Source organism: Denticeps clupeoides, chromosome 19 (assembly GCF_900700375.1).
Source record: "Denticeps clupeoides chromosome 19, fDenClu1.1, whole genome shotgun sequence".
NCBI lineage: Eukaryota > Metazoa > Chordata > Actinopteri > Clupeiformes > Denticipitidae > Denticeps > Denticeps clupeoides.
In genome coordinates this window covers 9751044-9768129 of record NC_041725.1, presented here as the reverse complement: position 1 = coordinate 9768129, position 17086 = coordinate 9751044, and the positions used below count along the sequence as shown (strand labels likewise).

General features: G+C 51.7%; 1 protein-coding gene across 2 annotated transcripts in view; it reads right to left on the bottom strand.

Moving 5' to 3' along the window:
* The window catches only part of cdon (cell adhesion associated, oncogene regulated), a 29996-nt gene extending 17903 nt beyond the window's left edge, over positions 1-12093 (bottom strand). Inside the window, exons 1-2 of one of the 2 annotated variants that reach the window (XM_028961561.1) lie at positions 11649-12093; positions 11294-11346 (exon numbers count right to left, since the gene is read on the bottom strand). The gene's annotated coding sequence lies outside the window, so the exon portion shown is untranslated. The remainder of the gene's footprint in view (positions 1-11293; positions 11347-11648) is intronic. The other variant, XM_028961560.1, reaches the window with a different exon arrangement.
* Between the last annotated feature and the right edge of the window lie 4993 nt (positions 12094-17086).

Below are 17086 nucleotides of genomic sequence, written 5' to 3'. Positions count from 1 at the left end.
GCAACACACAAGCCCGGAGGAGAACAACGGGTCAACTTTCGAACTCCAGACCACATCAACCACATGAAGAACAATGAAACCACATAATCTTTCCTCATCAAATGCACACACACACACACACACACACACACACACTTCATACCATAAAACCTTCTGTTTGCTAAGCTGTCACAGAGAGAAGTCCAGTAATGAGGAAACCAAGCAGCATGATGCAACAAAGGAAAGGCAAGAGCAAAGGTCACCCTCGCAGGTAAAGCTGAGCACGCCCAGCCGCGGCTCGCTGATGTTCCGACTCCGGCACCGGCTAATCCCAGACGACGCTCCCAACAATCTTCCTGACACATCCCCTTATGCGCGCCTTGATCTTGCCAAGCTCTCCCCCCTGACCCCGATGAACGTCCCACTGAGAGCGTCTCCACAGCGCCCCGGAATTCCAGGGACCATCCGGCCACCTCCACCCCTCCCCGGACCCCGCCCCTCTTCCCCCCGGATGGCCTGGCCGCGAAGAGACCCTCTCCCGCTTGCTCTTAATATCACTCTCCGGTCACAGTGTGCTGCCTCCTCACAGGTTCAGCCTAGCCTGAAGGGCGGCCTCGCCTCACGGCCATCGCCCCCGCGGCCGGGCAGCTGACGACCCGAAAGGAGACGCAGAATGGAAAGTGGAAGGAACGCAATTAGGAGCATTCCTCTATCCCTTTTGAACCCTTCTTTCTTCCCTCGACCCGCTTTCTCTCTCCCGCCTCCATTCCTGCCCCCTCCAGTGCTGCCACCTCCTCCTCCTTTCTTCCAGGGTAATCCGGAGGGGCTTTGATCACAACTCTCTGGCGTGTAAGTGCGGTTGGAGCAGGAGGCCGGCGGCACAATGGCCGCCCAGCTGCGATATTCACACCGGCCGTAGCGGCCGCGAGTCTCCAGCGGCGGCCTGACAGCAGCCCAGATCGGCCCGGCCCGGCGCAGTGACCTGGGGAGGCTCAAATTATAGAGTTGACGCCTGGGTGTGACTGCTGGAGCTGAGCTTCCACGCTGCAGCACTTCAGAACGAGGATATTCTGTAATATATAAGGTTACTGTAGCAACTAAATCAACATTTACATTAAAGTGCTCTTACATCCACTATCGTGAGTCTGACACGCTGAAGTCTTACATATTTCATTTTCTACTATTAAGTTAACATAAAACGATTCAGAGTGTGGACACAAACAAATGCCAGATCATAACCAATTTCAGTTGTTCCAGAGTGAAAACATTCTGAATTAGTAAATGTGAACAATATGAAACAACAATACACTTTACCGGCATCTAACATTTGCGGGCTAGACAAAAATGCAGTGCTGGCAGATAGTAGAAAGTAAAAAAAATTTTTATTTTGTCCTGAAAAAGGGGTTGTCCTGTATTCCAAGAGAGAGAGAGAGAGAGGGAGAGAGAGAGTTAGAAACCAGCATTGGCTTGTCTGGTCATTCCAAGACAAGAAATAAGAAACAAAAAAAACGTCAAAGGATTCTGCTAAGAGAATAAACTGCACTTATTTTGTAAAGTGATACACACACACACACACACACACTATTCCCCGTGACCAAGGCACTCTCTGAGGACGAGAGAGGAGGAAACGCAGGAAATAATAAACTCTCCCAGCCTCTCACTAACGCCCCCTCTCACCCCGAGGTCACAGGTCGCAGAGGGGGAGAGCCCGGAGACAGGGGGCGTCTGCTGGTCCCGACACAGGCCCTCAGGGTCAAACCCCAAAAGATGATCAGACAGTAGGAAGCTGGACGCCCCTCACACACCCTCGCTGGAGTTCCAACTAGCAGGTGCGCTGCTTTAAGCCCACGCTAACCGCTAACAGTTTATTTGCTACATTTTGATGAACAAAAGCAACTTGTGTGTGTGTGTGTGTGTGTGTGTGCGTGTGTACAGTCCAAACACGACATACAGAGGGTAGTGTTTCTGTTCCCCATACGAGTTCGAACAGGTTCTCTATGCTGCCCCTATGCCATCAGTGGAAACTCGTTCCCTCACTCCGTGCTGGAATAATAATATATAATTACAACAACAACAATAAAGACACACACACACACACACACAGCCAAACACAAGCAACTCCACGGTGATGAGAGAACAAGACTGCCGCCATTGGTCCACATTGGTTCCTTGCAGGCGGAGATCTGCGGCGTGCTACCGAGCGCGGCGTGAAAAGGCGGCGTATCGGGCCGAGCGATCTGGCGAAACCAGGAAACACAGGGGGCATCATTCCTGCCTCTTATCTGTGCTCCTTTCTTCTGACATCCGCCAGCATGCCGGGGCCCCCGGAGCGGGCCGATATCTTGTATCCCCGCATCAGAGAGCGCCGTCCGGGGCGCTGGTTGGGGAAATGAGGCGGCGGCGTGGAAGCCAGCGGTCCCACTTCCTCTGGAGCAGACAGCCAGGCGAGGACAGGGAGCCGCTGGGACGCCGAAAGAAAACATGTCCCGTCAGAGCAGGGCAGGAATAAAAAACTGAGAAATCCCTTATCTGAGGGATCCTTTTCAACGCTGAATATTAATGAGGACTCCCGGTGGGTGCTGGGAGCATTGTTCCTCCACCGTAGGAACAGGCAGCCATTATGTCTGGGTTATACCCGTCGCCCCTAAAACGAGCAGACATGAGGCCAATATGCCACCCCCAAAACAATAAATGGATATCATGACTCCAACATTACATTTACAGCATTTACCAGACGCCCTTATCCAGAGCGACATACAATCAGTAGTTACAGGGACAGTCCCCCCCTGGAGACACTCAGGGTTAAGTGTCTTGTTCAGGGACACAATGGTAGTAAGTGGGGTTTGAACCTGTGTCTTCTGGTTCATAGGCGAGTGTGTTACCCACTAGGCTACTACCACCCTACATTAAGATCATACAGAGTCATATAGTAAAAATGATGACCCATAAAAGAACCTACAATACAGAATTCAGAATTTTACTTTTTTTATACACTTTTACAAACAAATTTCTAAATAAAATCGAATATTTTTGCCGTTACGTTTATATTTTGCAGTCCAGACTGCACAACTGGTTGGGGAAGAAAAGTCCGGCCCACCCCACCCACCTTTTCACTGCAGCTCCTCTCTGCTTTTGCACTTACGGCATAATATATGCAGACACCCCCAGAGCAGGCAGGGGAGATCCGCACATGGGCATCATGCAGGAAGGCCGTAAAAGTGTGGGACAGGCGGGCCGCTCGGAGGAATGGAGCGTTCAGGTAAATATACAGCAGGAAGGAGCGCGGTAACGGCCCCCCCTAAATCAGCGGTCCGCCAGCTCAGCCCCTTCCGTACAACGGTCACATTTATTCATTTTTTTTTATTCACGCATAAAATCTCCCGAGCTCCCCGTCTCTAAAACCTGTTTTCAGCTGGAGGGGCGAGGGGACGTGTAAATACGCTGCAAGTACAGCCAACGCGAAGATTCACCGAATCTCCCCGCAAATCCATATCCATCAATGTCCAAAAAAAAAAAAGGTGCCTTGAAATCATGATGCTCCAAATATTATAACGGAATGGTTATCGTCTCATCATTGACATCATCCTCATCGGCAGTGGCACTCCTTCTCTTCTGTGGCCAGCGGACAATTTTGGTTGTAAATGAAAAGCAGATTTGCTCAACTCTTCCCACATCCAGTAGCAGGACGAACCATGGAGGAATAAACAGAACTCTCGGCTAGAAACACTGATGCAAACACTGACGCGATGAAGAGCAAACCAGCGAGGCAGAAGGTTGGCGCGAAGCCGGGAAGATAAGAGCGGACCAGCAGAACGAGCGAGCGAGAGAGAGAGAGAGAGAGAGAGAGAGAGAGGCCTCTGCTGCATGGCGCCCGATTCCCCGAACTATACCCCGAACTTGTCTCCACTCGCCCCTCACCGTGAAGTCGGAGCGTCTGCAACACAGACATTCCTCACCCTCAACACGGTGGGAGGGACGGAGAAAGAGGGAGAGCGAGGGGGCAACGGGGACGCAGAGGAAAGGGACAAAAAAAAAATCACAATAAAAGCACGTCAAAAAGCAACAGGGCGGGAGACAAAAAAAAAAAAAAAAGAGCCCGGCGAGGGAGTTGGAGAAAGATCGCGCAAACAAGGAGGCAGGCATGAGTCAGAACACAGCGGGACAAAGACAGAAACAAAAGCGCGTGTGAGAGAGACAGAGACGGGGAGACAGACGAGGGAGTGGACCATGAGCCAAACTCAGGGATCATTTCCTCCGTGATTAAATAAAGAGAGCAACTTTATTAAAAGGGAGAAAGAGAGAGAGAGAGAGAAATGAATGGTGAGAACGAAATGAAGAATGAATCGGCGGTTTTACTCTGAAAACCGGAGGGGGTTCTGTCTTCTGGCTGACCGCATCAGAACGAGCGACGGGAACTGCGTTAGTCCCGCTTAACCTTTAAGGTTGGCCTAACGTCACGCATGCAACAGCGTAGAGACGTGGACAGAGGACACTCGGGAACAGTATCGGAGAAAAAAGAAGCGCGAACATGCGCCAGGACCCAGACGGCCAGAACACAACGTGTCGCTGGACACGGAAGCTCCGCCCCCTCCACGGCCAGAGCATCACTGCTGGCGAGAAGCTGCATGGCCGTGAGAGGTCAGTGGGAGAAATGTGTGTGTGTATGTGTGTGAGACGTTTGCTTTCCGTCCCAAACAGCACAGTGAAGGGACGAGCGAGAAAGAAAGACAGAAAACCAGCGAGAGGGACGGAGAGGAGCGAAATGAGTGGATCTGAGGGCCTCGGGGATCAGACAGTCACATCCCACAAAGCACTGTTTACCGAGGACACACAGCAACACCCCCCCTCCTGCTGCGCTGAACCCACCCCCTGAGTGCCAGGGCTGGGACCTGGGAGACAGCTCTAATTCCTGCCCCGGGCTACATGGCCAAGGACACAGAAAGAGACACGAACGAGGGGGGGTCACATGGCCGTCTGTACAGTACATAAAAAAACACGACTTAATTGGAGATTGTTTTGCAATGTCCTGTTTTTCCTGGGAATTCGGGGCCGAGGGGCGGAGACGAGGAGGTGGGGAGGCGGGAAAGAAGGAGTTTCGGAGAGGTACCGGGACGAGGGAAGGGGGGGTGGTGTCATTTCCCAAGGTTTTTCAACAACGAGATTAGCCACATGGGAAACTCAATAGCCAGTCTCGGCCGCATGGAAGCCGCACAAGGCCACAGCGACACCCGACTGTCCGGTGGTGGCGGACAGGTCTCCAGCTTATTTACCACGTTTGACCAGAATTCACACGCTGGTGAATGGCGGTGGACGTTAGTTACGAAGTTACCATATTGAACTGCGATATAAAAAACACGGAATCACCGACGTATGCTGTGTGGCTCAGTTCTGGCAGCTTTTTAACTTGACTAATGTTGGACCAAATGCAACGGGAAGACGTGGACAGAGAGAGAAAGTGATTCAATCTGAGACAGACTTTTCCATGACTTTACCGGACCAAAAAGCCGACCTTCCATGACCCCTCGTATGAAAAAAGGCTGAGCAGAAACGGGGGTTTAAAAGGGGTTCCAGGATCCAGAACTGCGTTGACTACAGGCAGCCTGGCGCGCCGAACGGAACAAACCAAAACCTCAACCCCACCTCTGACATCCTCGACACGGATCTTTTATTTCATCACTTTGGCTGAGCCGGTCCACAGAATTCTTCGTTTCCAAGCCAAGTGTCTCGAAATGTTTGCCAAGTTAGCAAGTGTAAGGACGTATGTCCACACAGACCTTGCAAAGATTTTCGCGTTCTAGAATGTTGCCCATATTTAGGGCGGGAAAAGTTTTGAGCAAAATTTACATTTACAGCATTTATCAGAAGCCCTTATCCAGAGCGACTTACAATCAGTAGTTACAGGGACAGTCCCCCCCTGGAGCAACTTAGGGACACAATGGTAGTAAGTGGGATTTGAACCTGGGTCTTCTGGTTCACAGACGAGTGTGTTACCCACTAGGCTACTACCACCCGGTACAAAGAGGAACAAAGAGGGAACGTCGGGTTTTGGCTACTGCACTACATGCTATTATCAAAATTCCCTGATAATTCCCCGTCTGGAAATGCCTGACCCACGGTTCAACGGGATTTTGGGGGTTTTGGACCAACCCATCCCAATAAGATCCTGACAGTTTACATTTAATACATATCAACTGAAGCCTGTTTACAACTGATATATTTCCAGACATGTCCATATTCCTCTTAAGGTGGCTGGCTCCTCTCAGCCAGTCACGGTGTGCGGTAGAAAACAAGACGTGGCGTAATCAGCCCCCACGGCGCGCCAAGCTCCTGCGTTTCGTCCGGGGACCAGGCCAAGGGTGAGGGCGGACCGGCGGATCGCGCAGACGCAGCGAATCCTCACATTCCACTGTCCCGGGCTGGGAGAGGGACTGGTGACACAAGGACCCGACTTCCTCCGCCGCGGACCCCTCGCGCTCTTCTTCCTCTCGTTTCTTTTTCTCACCCCCCCCCCTCCTCGATCACGCTCTCCTTCCACCCCTGGATTCCATCATCTCCTCCGTCTCCACGGCAACGCCACTGGACATGCAGCCAGCGGGGGGTTTCTGCACAGTCTCCGGCCGACAGGTCGCTGGCCGCCGCCCAAAAGCGCTCTCAGAATAAAACGTACATCAGAAAAAAAGCTGCGGTTTCAAACACGGCGAAAACATAAAAAAAAAAAACGTCAGCGCTCTCCAAACAGGGAGAAGCGAAAAGCCCGGCCCGTCTGGCGCTTATCGAGAGCTCCTCAGCTCCCGAGGACCTCGGCCCGGTGCGTAAACCTCCGCTGCTATCAGACCCCGAGCACCGCAAACCAGAAAAAAAAAAAACAGGAAGACTTCCCGCTCCCCCGTAAGCGCGTGTTCGGGGCCGTTCAAATAAATATGGCCGCCCGGCACGCGCTCAGACCGTGTCTATTTAGGCCGTCTAAATGTTTATCCGCCTCGCCGCGCGGCCGCGCCGGAGAACTGGCCTCTCGCTTTGCGCCGTGCGGCGATCGCAAAACCAACTTGAACAAAAACCCAGAGAAAACGGGACTTTCTTATTTGTGTTTTTGGGAGACGGAGGTGGCGCGAGCCGGGGAGGACGTGAAAGTGAACTTCCTGTACCGGGGCGGCGGGCAGATCACAAAGCTGGCTTCCTGTGTCTCAATCCCACCTCGGCTGAAGGGACGGGGGACGGGGGACGTGTGTAATTAATGCCCGTTTCCGCCACCTCACCGAGAAGAGTGGCGAGGGAGGCGGGGGTTACCGGGGGGGCGGAGCTACATCGTCCATCGTCTGACTAACGCTGAAATGGAGACGGAGAACCCTGCTTACAAGCCGGTGGAATAAGGGGCCCTGTGGCCCTCAGGACGTGGGGCCGGGGCAAATTTAGAGGGGTCGAGTTCAGAAAGCCAGGACGAAGAAATGAATCTCTGCAAACAGGAAGGCGCTGAGGATGCACATTCCCTCGTATATTCTCTGGAACGTTTCTGGAACACTCCCTCGCTGTCGGCGAGAGAGTCCAGTTCACAAATCTCCGCTTCAGGCGGAGCATTCGCAGCGGGAAAGCGGTCCCATCCCAGGTCTCGCCAAAGCCGGGGATGTGACGCCGTGTCGCAACTTCCTCCGGGATTGTTTTTCTTCTGCTTTTTGTTCCTTTCTGTCGATGACGCCAACTGCAATCAGACTAAGTGCTCTCATAAACATCAAGAATCACACATGCGGACATGTTCGTCCTCCGTGTTCCCGTCCCCAGGGTCCAGGGCCACCTTCTCGCCTATTTATAGTACAGGTGAAAAGGGACTTTTTCACCGTGAACTATTAGATCGCGGTGGGCGGGACGCCTTAAAGTTGGCAGGACGGAAAAATAAATACGAGGCAGGTGGACTCCGGGTCCACATTTGGAACGGAGTCGCGGCCGCGTCCCCGCCCCTCGCGGTGGCTCGCAGGGACATCTGGTTCTGCTGCTCCGAAAACTGTTTGTTTGTTTAAACAAATTTGCCCCGATGGTTCTCATTCCGTTCCGTAATCTCCTGAAAGACACGACCCTTCCTTCGGGTCCTGGAGGTTGTGGAATTAGACGGACGTGGACGCAAGTGCGTTAATTGTCTCACTCGCCATTATTACTACATGACGGTAAATAGGGGCAGTGGTGGCCTAGCGGTTAAGGAAGCGGCCCCGTAATCAGAAGGTTGCCGGTTCGAATCCCGATCCACCAAGGTACCACTGAGGTGCCACTGAACAAAGCACCGTCCCCACACACTGCTCCCCGGGCGCCTGTCATGGCTGCCCACTACTCACTCAGGGTGATGGGTTAAATGCAGAGGACAAATTTCACTGTGTGCACCGTGTGCTGTGCTGCTGTGTATCACATGTGACAATCACTTCACTTTAAAAAATAAACGGCGTCTTTTACGGAGTGTAAACAGCGCTGTATTATAAACTGATTGGAATACGAAGACAGGAACGAGATTTGCATCCAAAAGTACAAACTGGTTTGAAAGCGGTTAAGGAAGCGGCCCCGTAATCAGAAGGTTGCCGGTTCGAATCCCAATCCGCCAAGGTGCCACTGAGGTGCCACTGAGCAAAGCACCGTCCCCACACACTGCTCCCCGGGCGCCTGTCATGGCTGCCCACTGCTCACTCAGGGTGATGGGATAAATGCAGAGGACAAATTTCACTGTGTGCACCGTGTGCTGTGCTGCTGTGTATCACATGTGACAATCACTTCACTTTACACGTCAGAATCCAGGCTCAGTATTTCGGCGACTGTGGGACGAGACGTTGGCGGGTTTATGCGTACGCATAGCAGTCCAGGCGGAACTTTTCCACGAACGAAAAGCATACTTGGGACAGTTTCCTGATCTCTCGACGGGTGACAATATATTTATTGTGTCACAAATGAACGAGCCCGGGCCGGGAGCGGGCTCTGGGAAAGAGCGCACATCATTATGCGCGCCGCGCGCCCCATCGTTCTCAGGGGAGGCGCGAGGGCGGTGTGAACCGGCGGAGTTATTCTCCTCCGCCAGCAGGGAGCACTCACCAGCCCCGCAGCCCTTCAACCTGCCCGTCCTTCCCATCTACCCCCCCGGCCCTGGCTGCCGGGCACTGTCAATCAACACCCCCGCGCCGGCCCAAACGCGCCGCCACTCTGGCAGCCGGCCGCCAAATTCCCGTTCGGGAGCGGCGGAGATGTCGACCAACCCTGACAAATTACAAGTGTGCTTGGTGGGATTTTCGGGAATCAAAAATTCAACTACGAAGACATATAAAAACAAAAACTGCATCGTGTCTTCGCGAAAGCTCCCGACAAATCGCCCCAAGACTCTAATCTGGTTGGTCCGAGCGTCAGGTGTGGATGTAAGGCCTCCGCCTCATCTTCAGGACCAACGTTCCACAAACCCGCGCCGACTGGGGAAGCGTGCGCGAATCCAGGAAGCTCCCTGATGCCGGAGATCCCGGCCGAAACCCAAATAAACAACCCAGCCGCTAAAAGACTCACTTTCATCCATTTTGGGCCAGAGATGAGGTTTCGCTGCCTCACATCTGCGTGGCAAGCGGGGACTCTCAAAATACATTCTGGGTGAGCCCGCTCTCTCTCTCTCTCTCTCTCTCTCTCTCTCTCTCTCTCTCTCCGTCCCGCCCGCAAGAACACACCCGCCCGCCTCTCAGATCCCGCTCACACACTTACACACACACACACACACACACTTACACAACCGTGGAACCTTTTTACAGCATTTACATTTACAGCATTTATCAGACGCCCTTATCCAGAGCGACTTACAGTCAGTAGTTAAAGGGACAGTCCCCCCCTGGAGACACTCAGGGTTAAGTGTCTTGCTCAGGGACACAATGGTAGTAAGCGGGATTTGAACCTGGGTCTCCTGGTTCAGAGGCGAGGGAGTTACCCACTAGGCTACTACCAACCTTACATCTCTGTACAGCAGACGTGCCTGCAGCCGAAACACCACCCCGCAAGCGACCCTTCAGCGGCGGAGCCCCGAGCTGGGACTGGGACCCGAGCCCCGCCGGGCCGCCCGAGCTCCGTCCGTACGGGGCGGGGCCACCGTGCGTGTGTACGAGCTTGTGTCAAATTGGCCACTTAGCATACCTCTCCCGACGGGCACACGTGTTTATCATTAGCCGCGCGGCCTAATGGGCCAAACATTATTCTAGCGCGCTTAATGGCACCGCGCGGCGTTTAGCGCTGGTCTGAATGGTAAGTGCCGGCCCGATGATGATTTATCCGTCCCCGTTCCGGTCCCCCCGGACGCTGCGGAGTGACCACCAACAAGCCTTCCTTGTTTGGATTACGAAAAAGAAAAATTAAAAGTCGAGGGAACCGAACCGGGGGTCTCCGGGGACCGTTTGAGGCGTCCTACTACCCTTGGACTCGAGGGCTCAGTCGCGCACGTTTTTGGACAGCCTCTGCAAGTGCCACAGTCCCGGGGCAACAGAGACCGTTGTGCCTTCACAGCCGTGAATGAACGTGCATTACGAAACTTTTCATCTCTAGAACCAGACCTGAAATGAGACCACGTCCAGGACACTGCACGTGGGACCGCAGTAAGAATGGACCCAACTGTAACATTCATTGCAAATGAATAAATGAAATGGCTACGGTGGATTTGAGTCCTACATTAAAAAAAAAAAAAAGAGAGATTAATGCAGCTTGGGCATCAACACGGCCGTGCACTTCCAAAAAAGTCACGTCCTCCGGCCTGAGCCACACAAAATAATTCGACTCGAATCCCGAGCTTTTATCTGGGCCTGGCGTCGTGGGCGAGTGATGAGTATCGTCCCCCGTCCTTCGTCTCATTTCTCCACCGGACACCCCTGGTGCTTGCAGGACGTTCCCAGGACGAACTTTTGGGGCTCGGCAGTGGATGATGTGACAGCGTGTGACAGGGTGCTCGGTTAAAAACACGCCCACAGCAACTAACTTTTTCCCCCCTCTTGACATCCCCGTTGTGTTCCCCCTTCTCTCGGCATGTAGGGTGTGTGTGTGTGTGTGTGTGTGTGTCTTTTATTAAATTTATGCTAATCGATTGCATTCGTCGGCGTGTTTGAACGAGCTAGCGGGACGCTTTCAAGCGAAGGACGCAGAACAAATACTGTCACGGAGTAATAATTAGGTGACAACGGCCGACAAAGGGGCGTCTGTCCCGTTTAAATCGGTAAAAAAACGTCACCCACGACTGACAGTCTAACCTTTAGCACTTTAAAAAGAGGAAAAACACACACACACACACACACACACACACACACACACACACACTTCGACCGCTCACCTTGTTTGACGTTTCTCAGGAATTCGTTTCATCTTTCAGCCACTCGGGCAACTCTGGTTAAAAAAAAAAGTCATAAAACTCGCACATTTACCCACATTTCTACGCGTTTTCACCGCCTTTTCTGCCACTTCGGCTCCACAAACACGAGACGCCGAGTCTCGGCTCCGCGTAACGCGCCCCTGGACGTGAGCTTTGTGGGGGTAAAACCGGCGTGTAAAGCCCCGGAAAGCGGACGCATCCCTGCTAGTTTCGTGTTTTGTTTTTGGGTTTTTTTTTTTTCGTCTTTGATTCGCGTCTCAGGTCGAGTTTTTTAATTTTTTTTTACCGCAGTAAAGTAAAGCGTTACCGTCCTTACCTCGTACCGCGGGGGGAAAGTTGCGGGCGGCCGGAGAAACTAGTCGAAACGCGCATTCCCGCGGCGGCCGATCCGGACGGGGCCCTCCATGGGACCGCGGGCAGCGCAAAGTGCGGCTCGGCGGCCGCCGCCGGTCGGGGGTCGGGGTCGGGGAGCCGGAGGAAGCAGCCGTCCTCGCATCAAAAACCTCGCGTCCGATCTGGGACTCGGTGGGCGCGGAGCCGCGCCGCGGCGTGCGTGCGTGCGTGCGTGCGTGCGTGCGCGTCCCCGTCCTCTCTCTCGCGCGCTCGCCGACTGTCCCCCCTTTTTCTTTTTCTTTTTTTCTTCTTCTTCTTCTTCTTCTTCTTGTCCCTCTTCTTCTCTCTCGCTACGCGCACATCCCCGGGCGCGAGCGAATCACGGCGGCGGTTCGAGGGCTCGACCGTCAGACCAGGAATGTTCCAGCCCCGCGGCCCCCGGTGCGCCGGGAGGCGGGGAATACCGGCGTCAGTAATACCGGCGTGTTAACAAGCTGCGCCATCAAACAAAAGCCGGGCCCCCGCCGGCCCCCCCAAAAACTCCTGGGGATCAGTGCGAGGAACCTGGCGGTCGGGCGGAAGCCCGGGAGGATTTGAGACGTGCAGGTATCTCTTGATCCTGCAATTAATGTATTTTCATTTAACCCCCTGAATCCTCTCATTTTCCAAACTTAATTCCCGAACAAATCATATACAAAAAGGCCCGTACATCCTGAAAAAAATGGCATAATTTACACCCTTTATGCGACGATGGCCATGATATTAAACTCATCACCGACTTGCAGATGGTGTTTTACTGCCATTAAGTATTAACCCGAGTTGTGTTGACATAAAGTAGTAAAGGCGCCTGGAAAAGTACACAAAACCCTTGTTACATGCTTATAACAGGTTTATAACGCTTTTACCGTCAGGCCTTACATGTTAAGGCGTCGTGTGCAGGTGTTGGGGGTTAAAACTATACCGTCAGCGATGGTTGCGGCATGGTGTAATGCACTGCGGGGCCCTGGGGATGTGAACGGGTGCACCTATGCGCAGCATGCCGGGATTCGTGAGCCTTTGTGGCGTTGCATTCCTGAGTTTGCCGGGGAACCGCGTCACTCTGACTTTTGACCCCTGGTTGGCAGGTGTTATTCCTGCCCCGTCAACTCCGAGCGTCGGGCGCACCAACCACACACGGATTTTCAGGAAGTATGTGATATATTTGTACAGCGCGCATGCCTCGGTAACTCATTGACAGGTGCATGCAAAATAAATATATACACCGGCCAGCCGCAACATTATGACCACTGGCAGGTGGCGCGAACGGCAACTATTATCCCCTCGCGGTGGCACCTTGCACCGGGTGGGAGGTACTAGGCAGCAAGTGAACATTTTGTTCGAGGACAAATGGGGAAGGCCGAGGATTTCAGCTGCTTTGACAAGGGCCAGATTGTAATGGCTGGATGTGGGATGTTCCCTGTCTGCAGCGGTCCAAGGAAGGATAACCACTGACTAGTCGGTGGGAAAAGCTGGTAATGCCGGTTCTGATTGGAAGGTATCCGAATAAACAGTGTGTTTACCTGTGGTCTACTGCTAAAAAAAACTGGGCATGTGGACCCCTGAGCAACGGATGCAGAACCGACATTATCGGAACTGATGAAGACATGACACCATGGGACACCGTGCGTCCCCTTCATGGAATCAGTTTGATGGCGGCGCCCTCCTTCTGCAGGACACACCGGTTGAGGGTCCAGAAAAATAAGTCTGATTCACAGAAGCACCACCTTTGACCTTGGCAGACTTAAAGCATCGTCGACTGACAGCTTGGTGCCAGATACCACAACATACATTGACAGGTCTAGCGGAGTCCATGCCTTGACTGACCAGGGCTGTTTTGGTGACAAAAGAGGGGCTCAAGCTGCCACAGCATTTTTTTTTTTGTGGCGTACTTTACTAAAAAAATCTATCAGGCCTCGTGTGTTGGAGGTGTTTGAACAGCGAATGGCCGGGGTATTATTTGGCATGTACTGAGCAGGGTTGGCTCGGCCCGTTTCCTCAGCTCTGGCTGAATCGACTCTGTATTTGTGTGCGCGTGTGAGAGGGCGAGACGGAGAAAGAGAAGGCACGCAGGAGTAATGGCTGGACCGCTGGGCGCGAAACAGTCATCTGTTGTGCGTATGGCCATGTGTAAATACGCTCATCGTCCCTCGCATCCGTAATCGTCCACTCCGGGACGGCGGGCCCGCCCTGCCTCAGACAGCAGGTGCTGCTCAACATCTGACAGCTGGGTGCTGTGGAAGGTGTGATCCAATCCCCTGCGCGCCAGACCGAACAAGCTGCTGTCCACAGAGACCAGTGGGGGGGACACAGGGGGACTGGACCGCACCCTGCTTCCTCTGCCTTCAATCATCTGGGGTACATATGTAATGTATGTGGGCTTCAGTGTGGCTGTAACAATGCATTATACTTTCAAAAGTTAAAGCCACCATGGAATTTCAATTAGGAAATGTCCCAATTAGGAAATGTCCCCAGCATTCCATTATTCCTCTCTACTTGCCTTTATGACCCATTTTTTGCATACAAAAATGCCTAAAAATTGTTTTTCTAAATTATCCAACTTTTTAACAGTATTAATATACATATAGAGCTAAAATACAGTTGCATACAATCTGTATGTATTTATGTATTGTATTTATTTATCTTTATGCCGGTTCGAATCCCGATCCACCAAGGTGTCACTGAGCAAAAGCACCGTCCCCACACACTGCTCCCCGGGTGCCTCTCATGGCTGCCCACTGCTCACTAAGGGTGATGGTTAAAAACAAGAGCCACAATTCATTGTGTTTCACAATGACAATCACTTCACCTAAATATTTTCTGTTTTAGAAGATTTATTTTTTAGCACCTTGTTTTTTTTTATCACCATGATTTGTCCATGGTGATAAAGGTCTCTCTTTTTTATATTGTTACTGTTGATTTCCTCAGATCCTGCCATCACCGTCCTGGGTGCCCGTGTGATGTCAATGTGATGTGAAAGGTGAGAGGTAGCCTCTCCCTGATACACGGCATGTTTTCATCCAGGTCCTCTACCTGAGACTTGTTTATTATTCATCCTCTCTTCATCTGTCCTCCCATTCCTTTCAGCTTTGGGCCATTCCTCTTTTCTTCATTTCCTTCCTCCCTCCCTCTCATGGGGCACTCAGGGGCTGGTGGGAGAGAGGCCGAGGCTCCGGGTTCAGAGGGGGGCCGAGAGGGGTGATTGGACACAGTCGCATGTGAAAGGCCAGAGAGCGGCCAGTCCGCAGGGAGCAAGGGGATCCGCACACAAAGGGCTTGGAAAGGGGAGTCAGGGGTAAGAGGTGGGTGCGTATAGGGAGGGGGACCAGAGCCATGCTGGGAACTGAAGCCGACAGCGGAGACACTTCTCCTGCTCTCAGAGAGCACCGCTGTCTTTGGACCCCCGGGGATACAGTCACTTATCTGTACCGAGCTGCCAATACAATGCCCTGTGACCGGCACCAGCATCACAGCACTGATCACCCCCCCGAGCTGCACAAAGCAGAAGTGCCACCGCTGACCCCTATTTAACTGCAGAAATGGCACTGTCACATCCCTGCATCATGCTTAAACAGGCGTTCTACCTTAACCCTAAAACTGGCCAGAAAAAAATAACACAATGTTCTTGTGTTGTGGTAAATAATGAAAAGTGACTGACGGACCTATAGTAGTGTAGAGGACCTTATGTATAAACTTTCAACCAAACTTTCAGTTCGGTAAAAATAAGTTTAGCAAAAAGAAATTTTATTTAAAAAAAAAGGACCTGAATGGTTTGTCTCATGTGACTTGGCACTCCACCCTGGGTGAGTTCCCTTCCCTGCACCAAATGTTCTGAGATGGATTGTGGGTGGTGGTGAAAAACACACTACAAAAGGAAATAAAACCATTTAAATTAGATACACGTCACAATTATAACATTCCGTTAAAGAATAAAAGAAGATAAAAATGTGAAAGAAAAGTGGTGTTAACTGACCATTGTTAATAACACAGTATTAAATCAAATGTGATTATATTAGGCTATATTTGATATTTAAAGTGCAGCTTTTTGGGTGACAACTAACCAGTGGTTATAAGACAACATTAAATAAAGGGTGAAAACAAGAGAATTAATAAGCACCCTCAGGGTGCTACAGGCACGCGCACTTTATTGTAGGGGTACAGTGAGCCAGTGGACTGGGTCGGGGCCGGATAAAAAAAGGCCCTGGCCATTGTCGGCAGTGTGTTTACGACCTGCAAAGCGAGGCACAGCGATGTTGATTCTGTCAGCAGGGGGGCCGATGGATGCCTGGCACTTTCTGTAATCAAAAGGTCGTTTCATATAGCAGGAGGGGCGAGGGCTCAGGCCAGGGCTCGCCAGGGCCAAGGCTGACGGGTCAGTCCTCAGCCTTAAATCAAGGCCTAAAGGCAACCTTTAACCCTTCAGCTAAGAATGTCCACAAGCGCTACTTTATCAAACAGTGAGAGGCGAGTCGTTCCCAGCACCTGAAGGCAAATTAAGCATTGTTCAACAAATGACAAATGAAATGTTTGCAAAAGCCCGGCCCAAAAGCAACTGTGCGGCCGCAAGGCCGTGCACTTTTTTTTTTTAAGATGAAAGCTGCTGATTTATTTACCCCATTTTTCCAGATTCTGAAATTAATTTATATGTGTCCACATGCACCATCTGTTTTTTGGCTGGAATTTTAAACATATGTCAGGAGATACATTAGGTTATCTAAAGTTCTACAGAGATCCATTATTCTTATACATAACGAAACAGTATATTCCTACACAAAAATCTTTCTTCCTGCCGAGACTCAACAGACTTTGGAAATGCAGTAAATAGTCAACAGAAGAGTTCTCTTTTACAGCCCCAACATATAGACTTTCCCTCAGGAAGACCATATATCTCCTGGCACAGACAGGTGTGTGTTTGTGTGAGTGTGTGTAAGTGTGCGAAAGAGAGCGAGAGTGCACCCCCGGCCCATCTGGATTCTCCATCACTGCGGGTGGATCACAATGTCCATCGTGGGCTCTCTGGGACTTCGGTCAGTACGTAACATCTCACTTATTCACACGTCTCCATGCGGCTGTCCCTCGCTCCCAGTATTTCCTGCACGACTCAAGGCCGTCCCGCGGTGCCGCAGTCGCCGCACACGTCCTCGCGAGAACACGGTGCACTGTCTCAGGATATTGTCTCAAGACGTTACTCACCCGGGAAAAGTATATCCTGTAGACTGTCTTGAGTTTACTTTTCAGATGAAGAAGTGAACACTCAATCATGAGATTATAAGATCTTATAAGTTCAAGCTTGCCTGTTTTTTGTTTGCGTGTTTATTTCCACAAAGTCAGATTTAGTGGATTTTACCCTAAAACTAGTCTAAGGTGAGTATTTGAATATACACA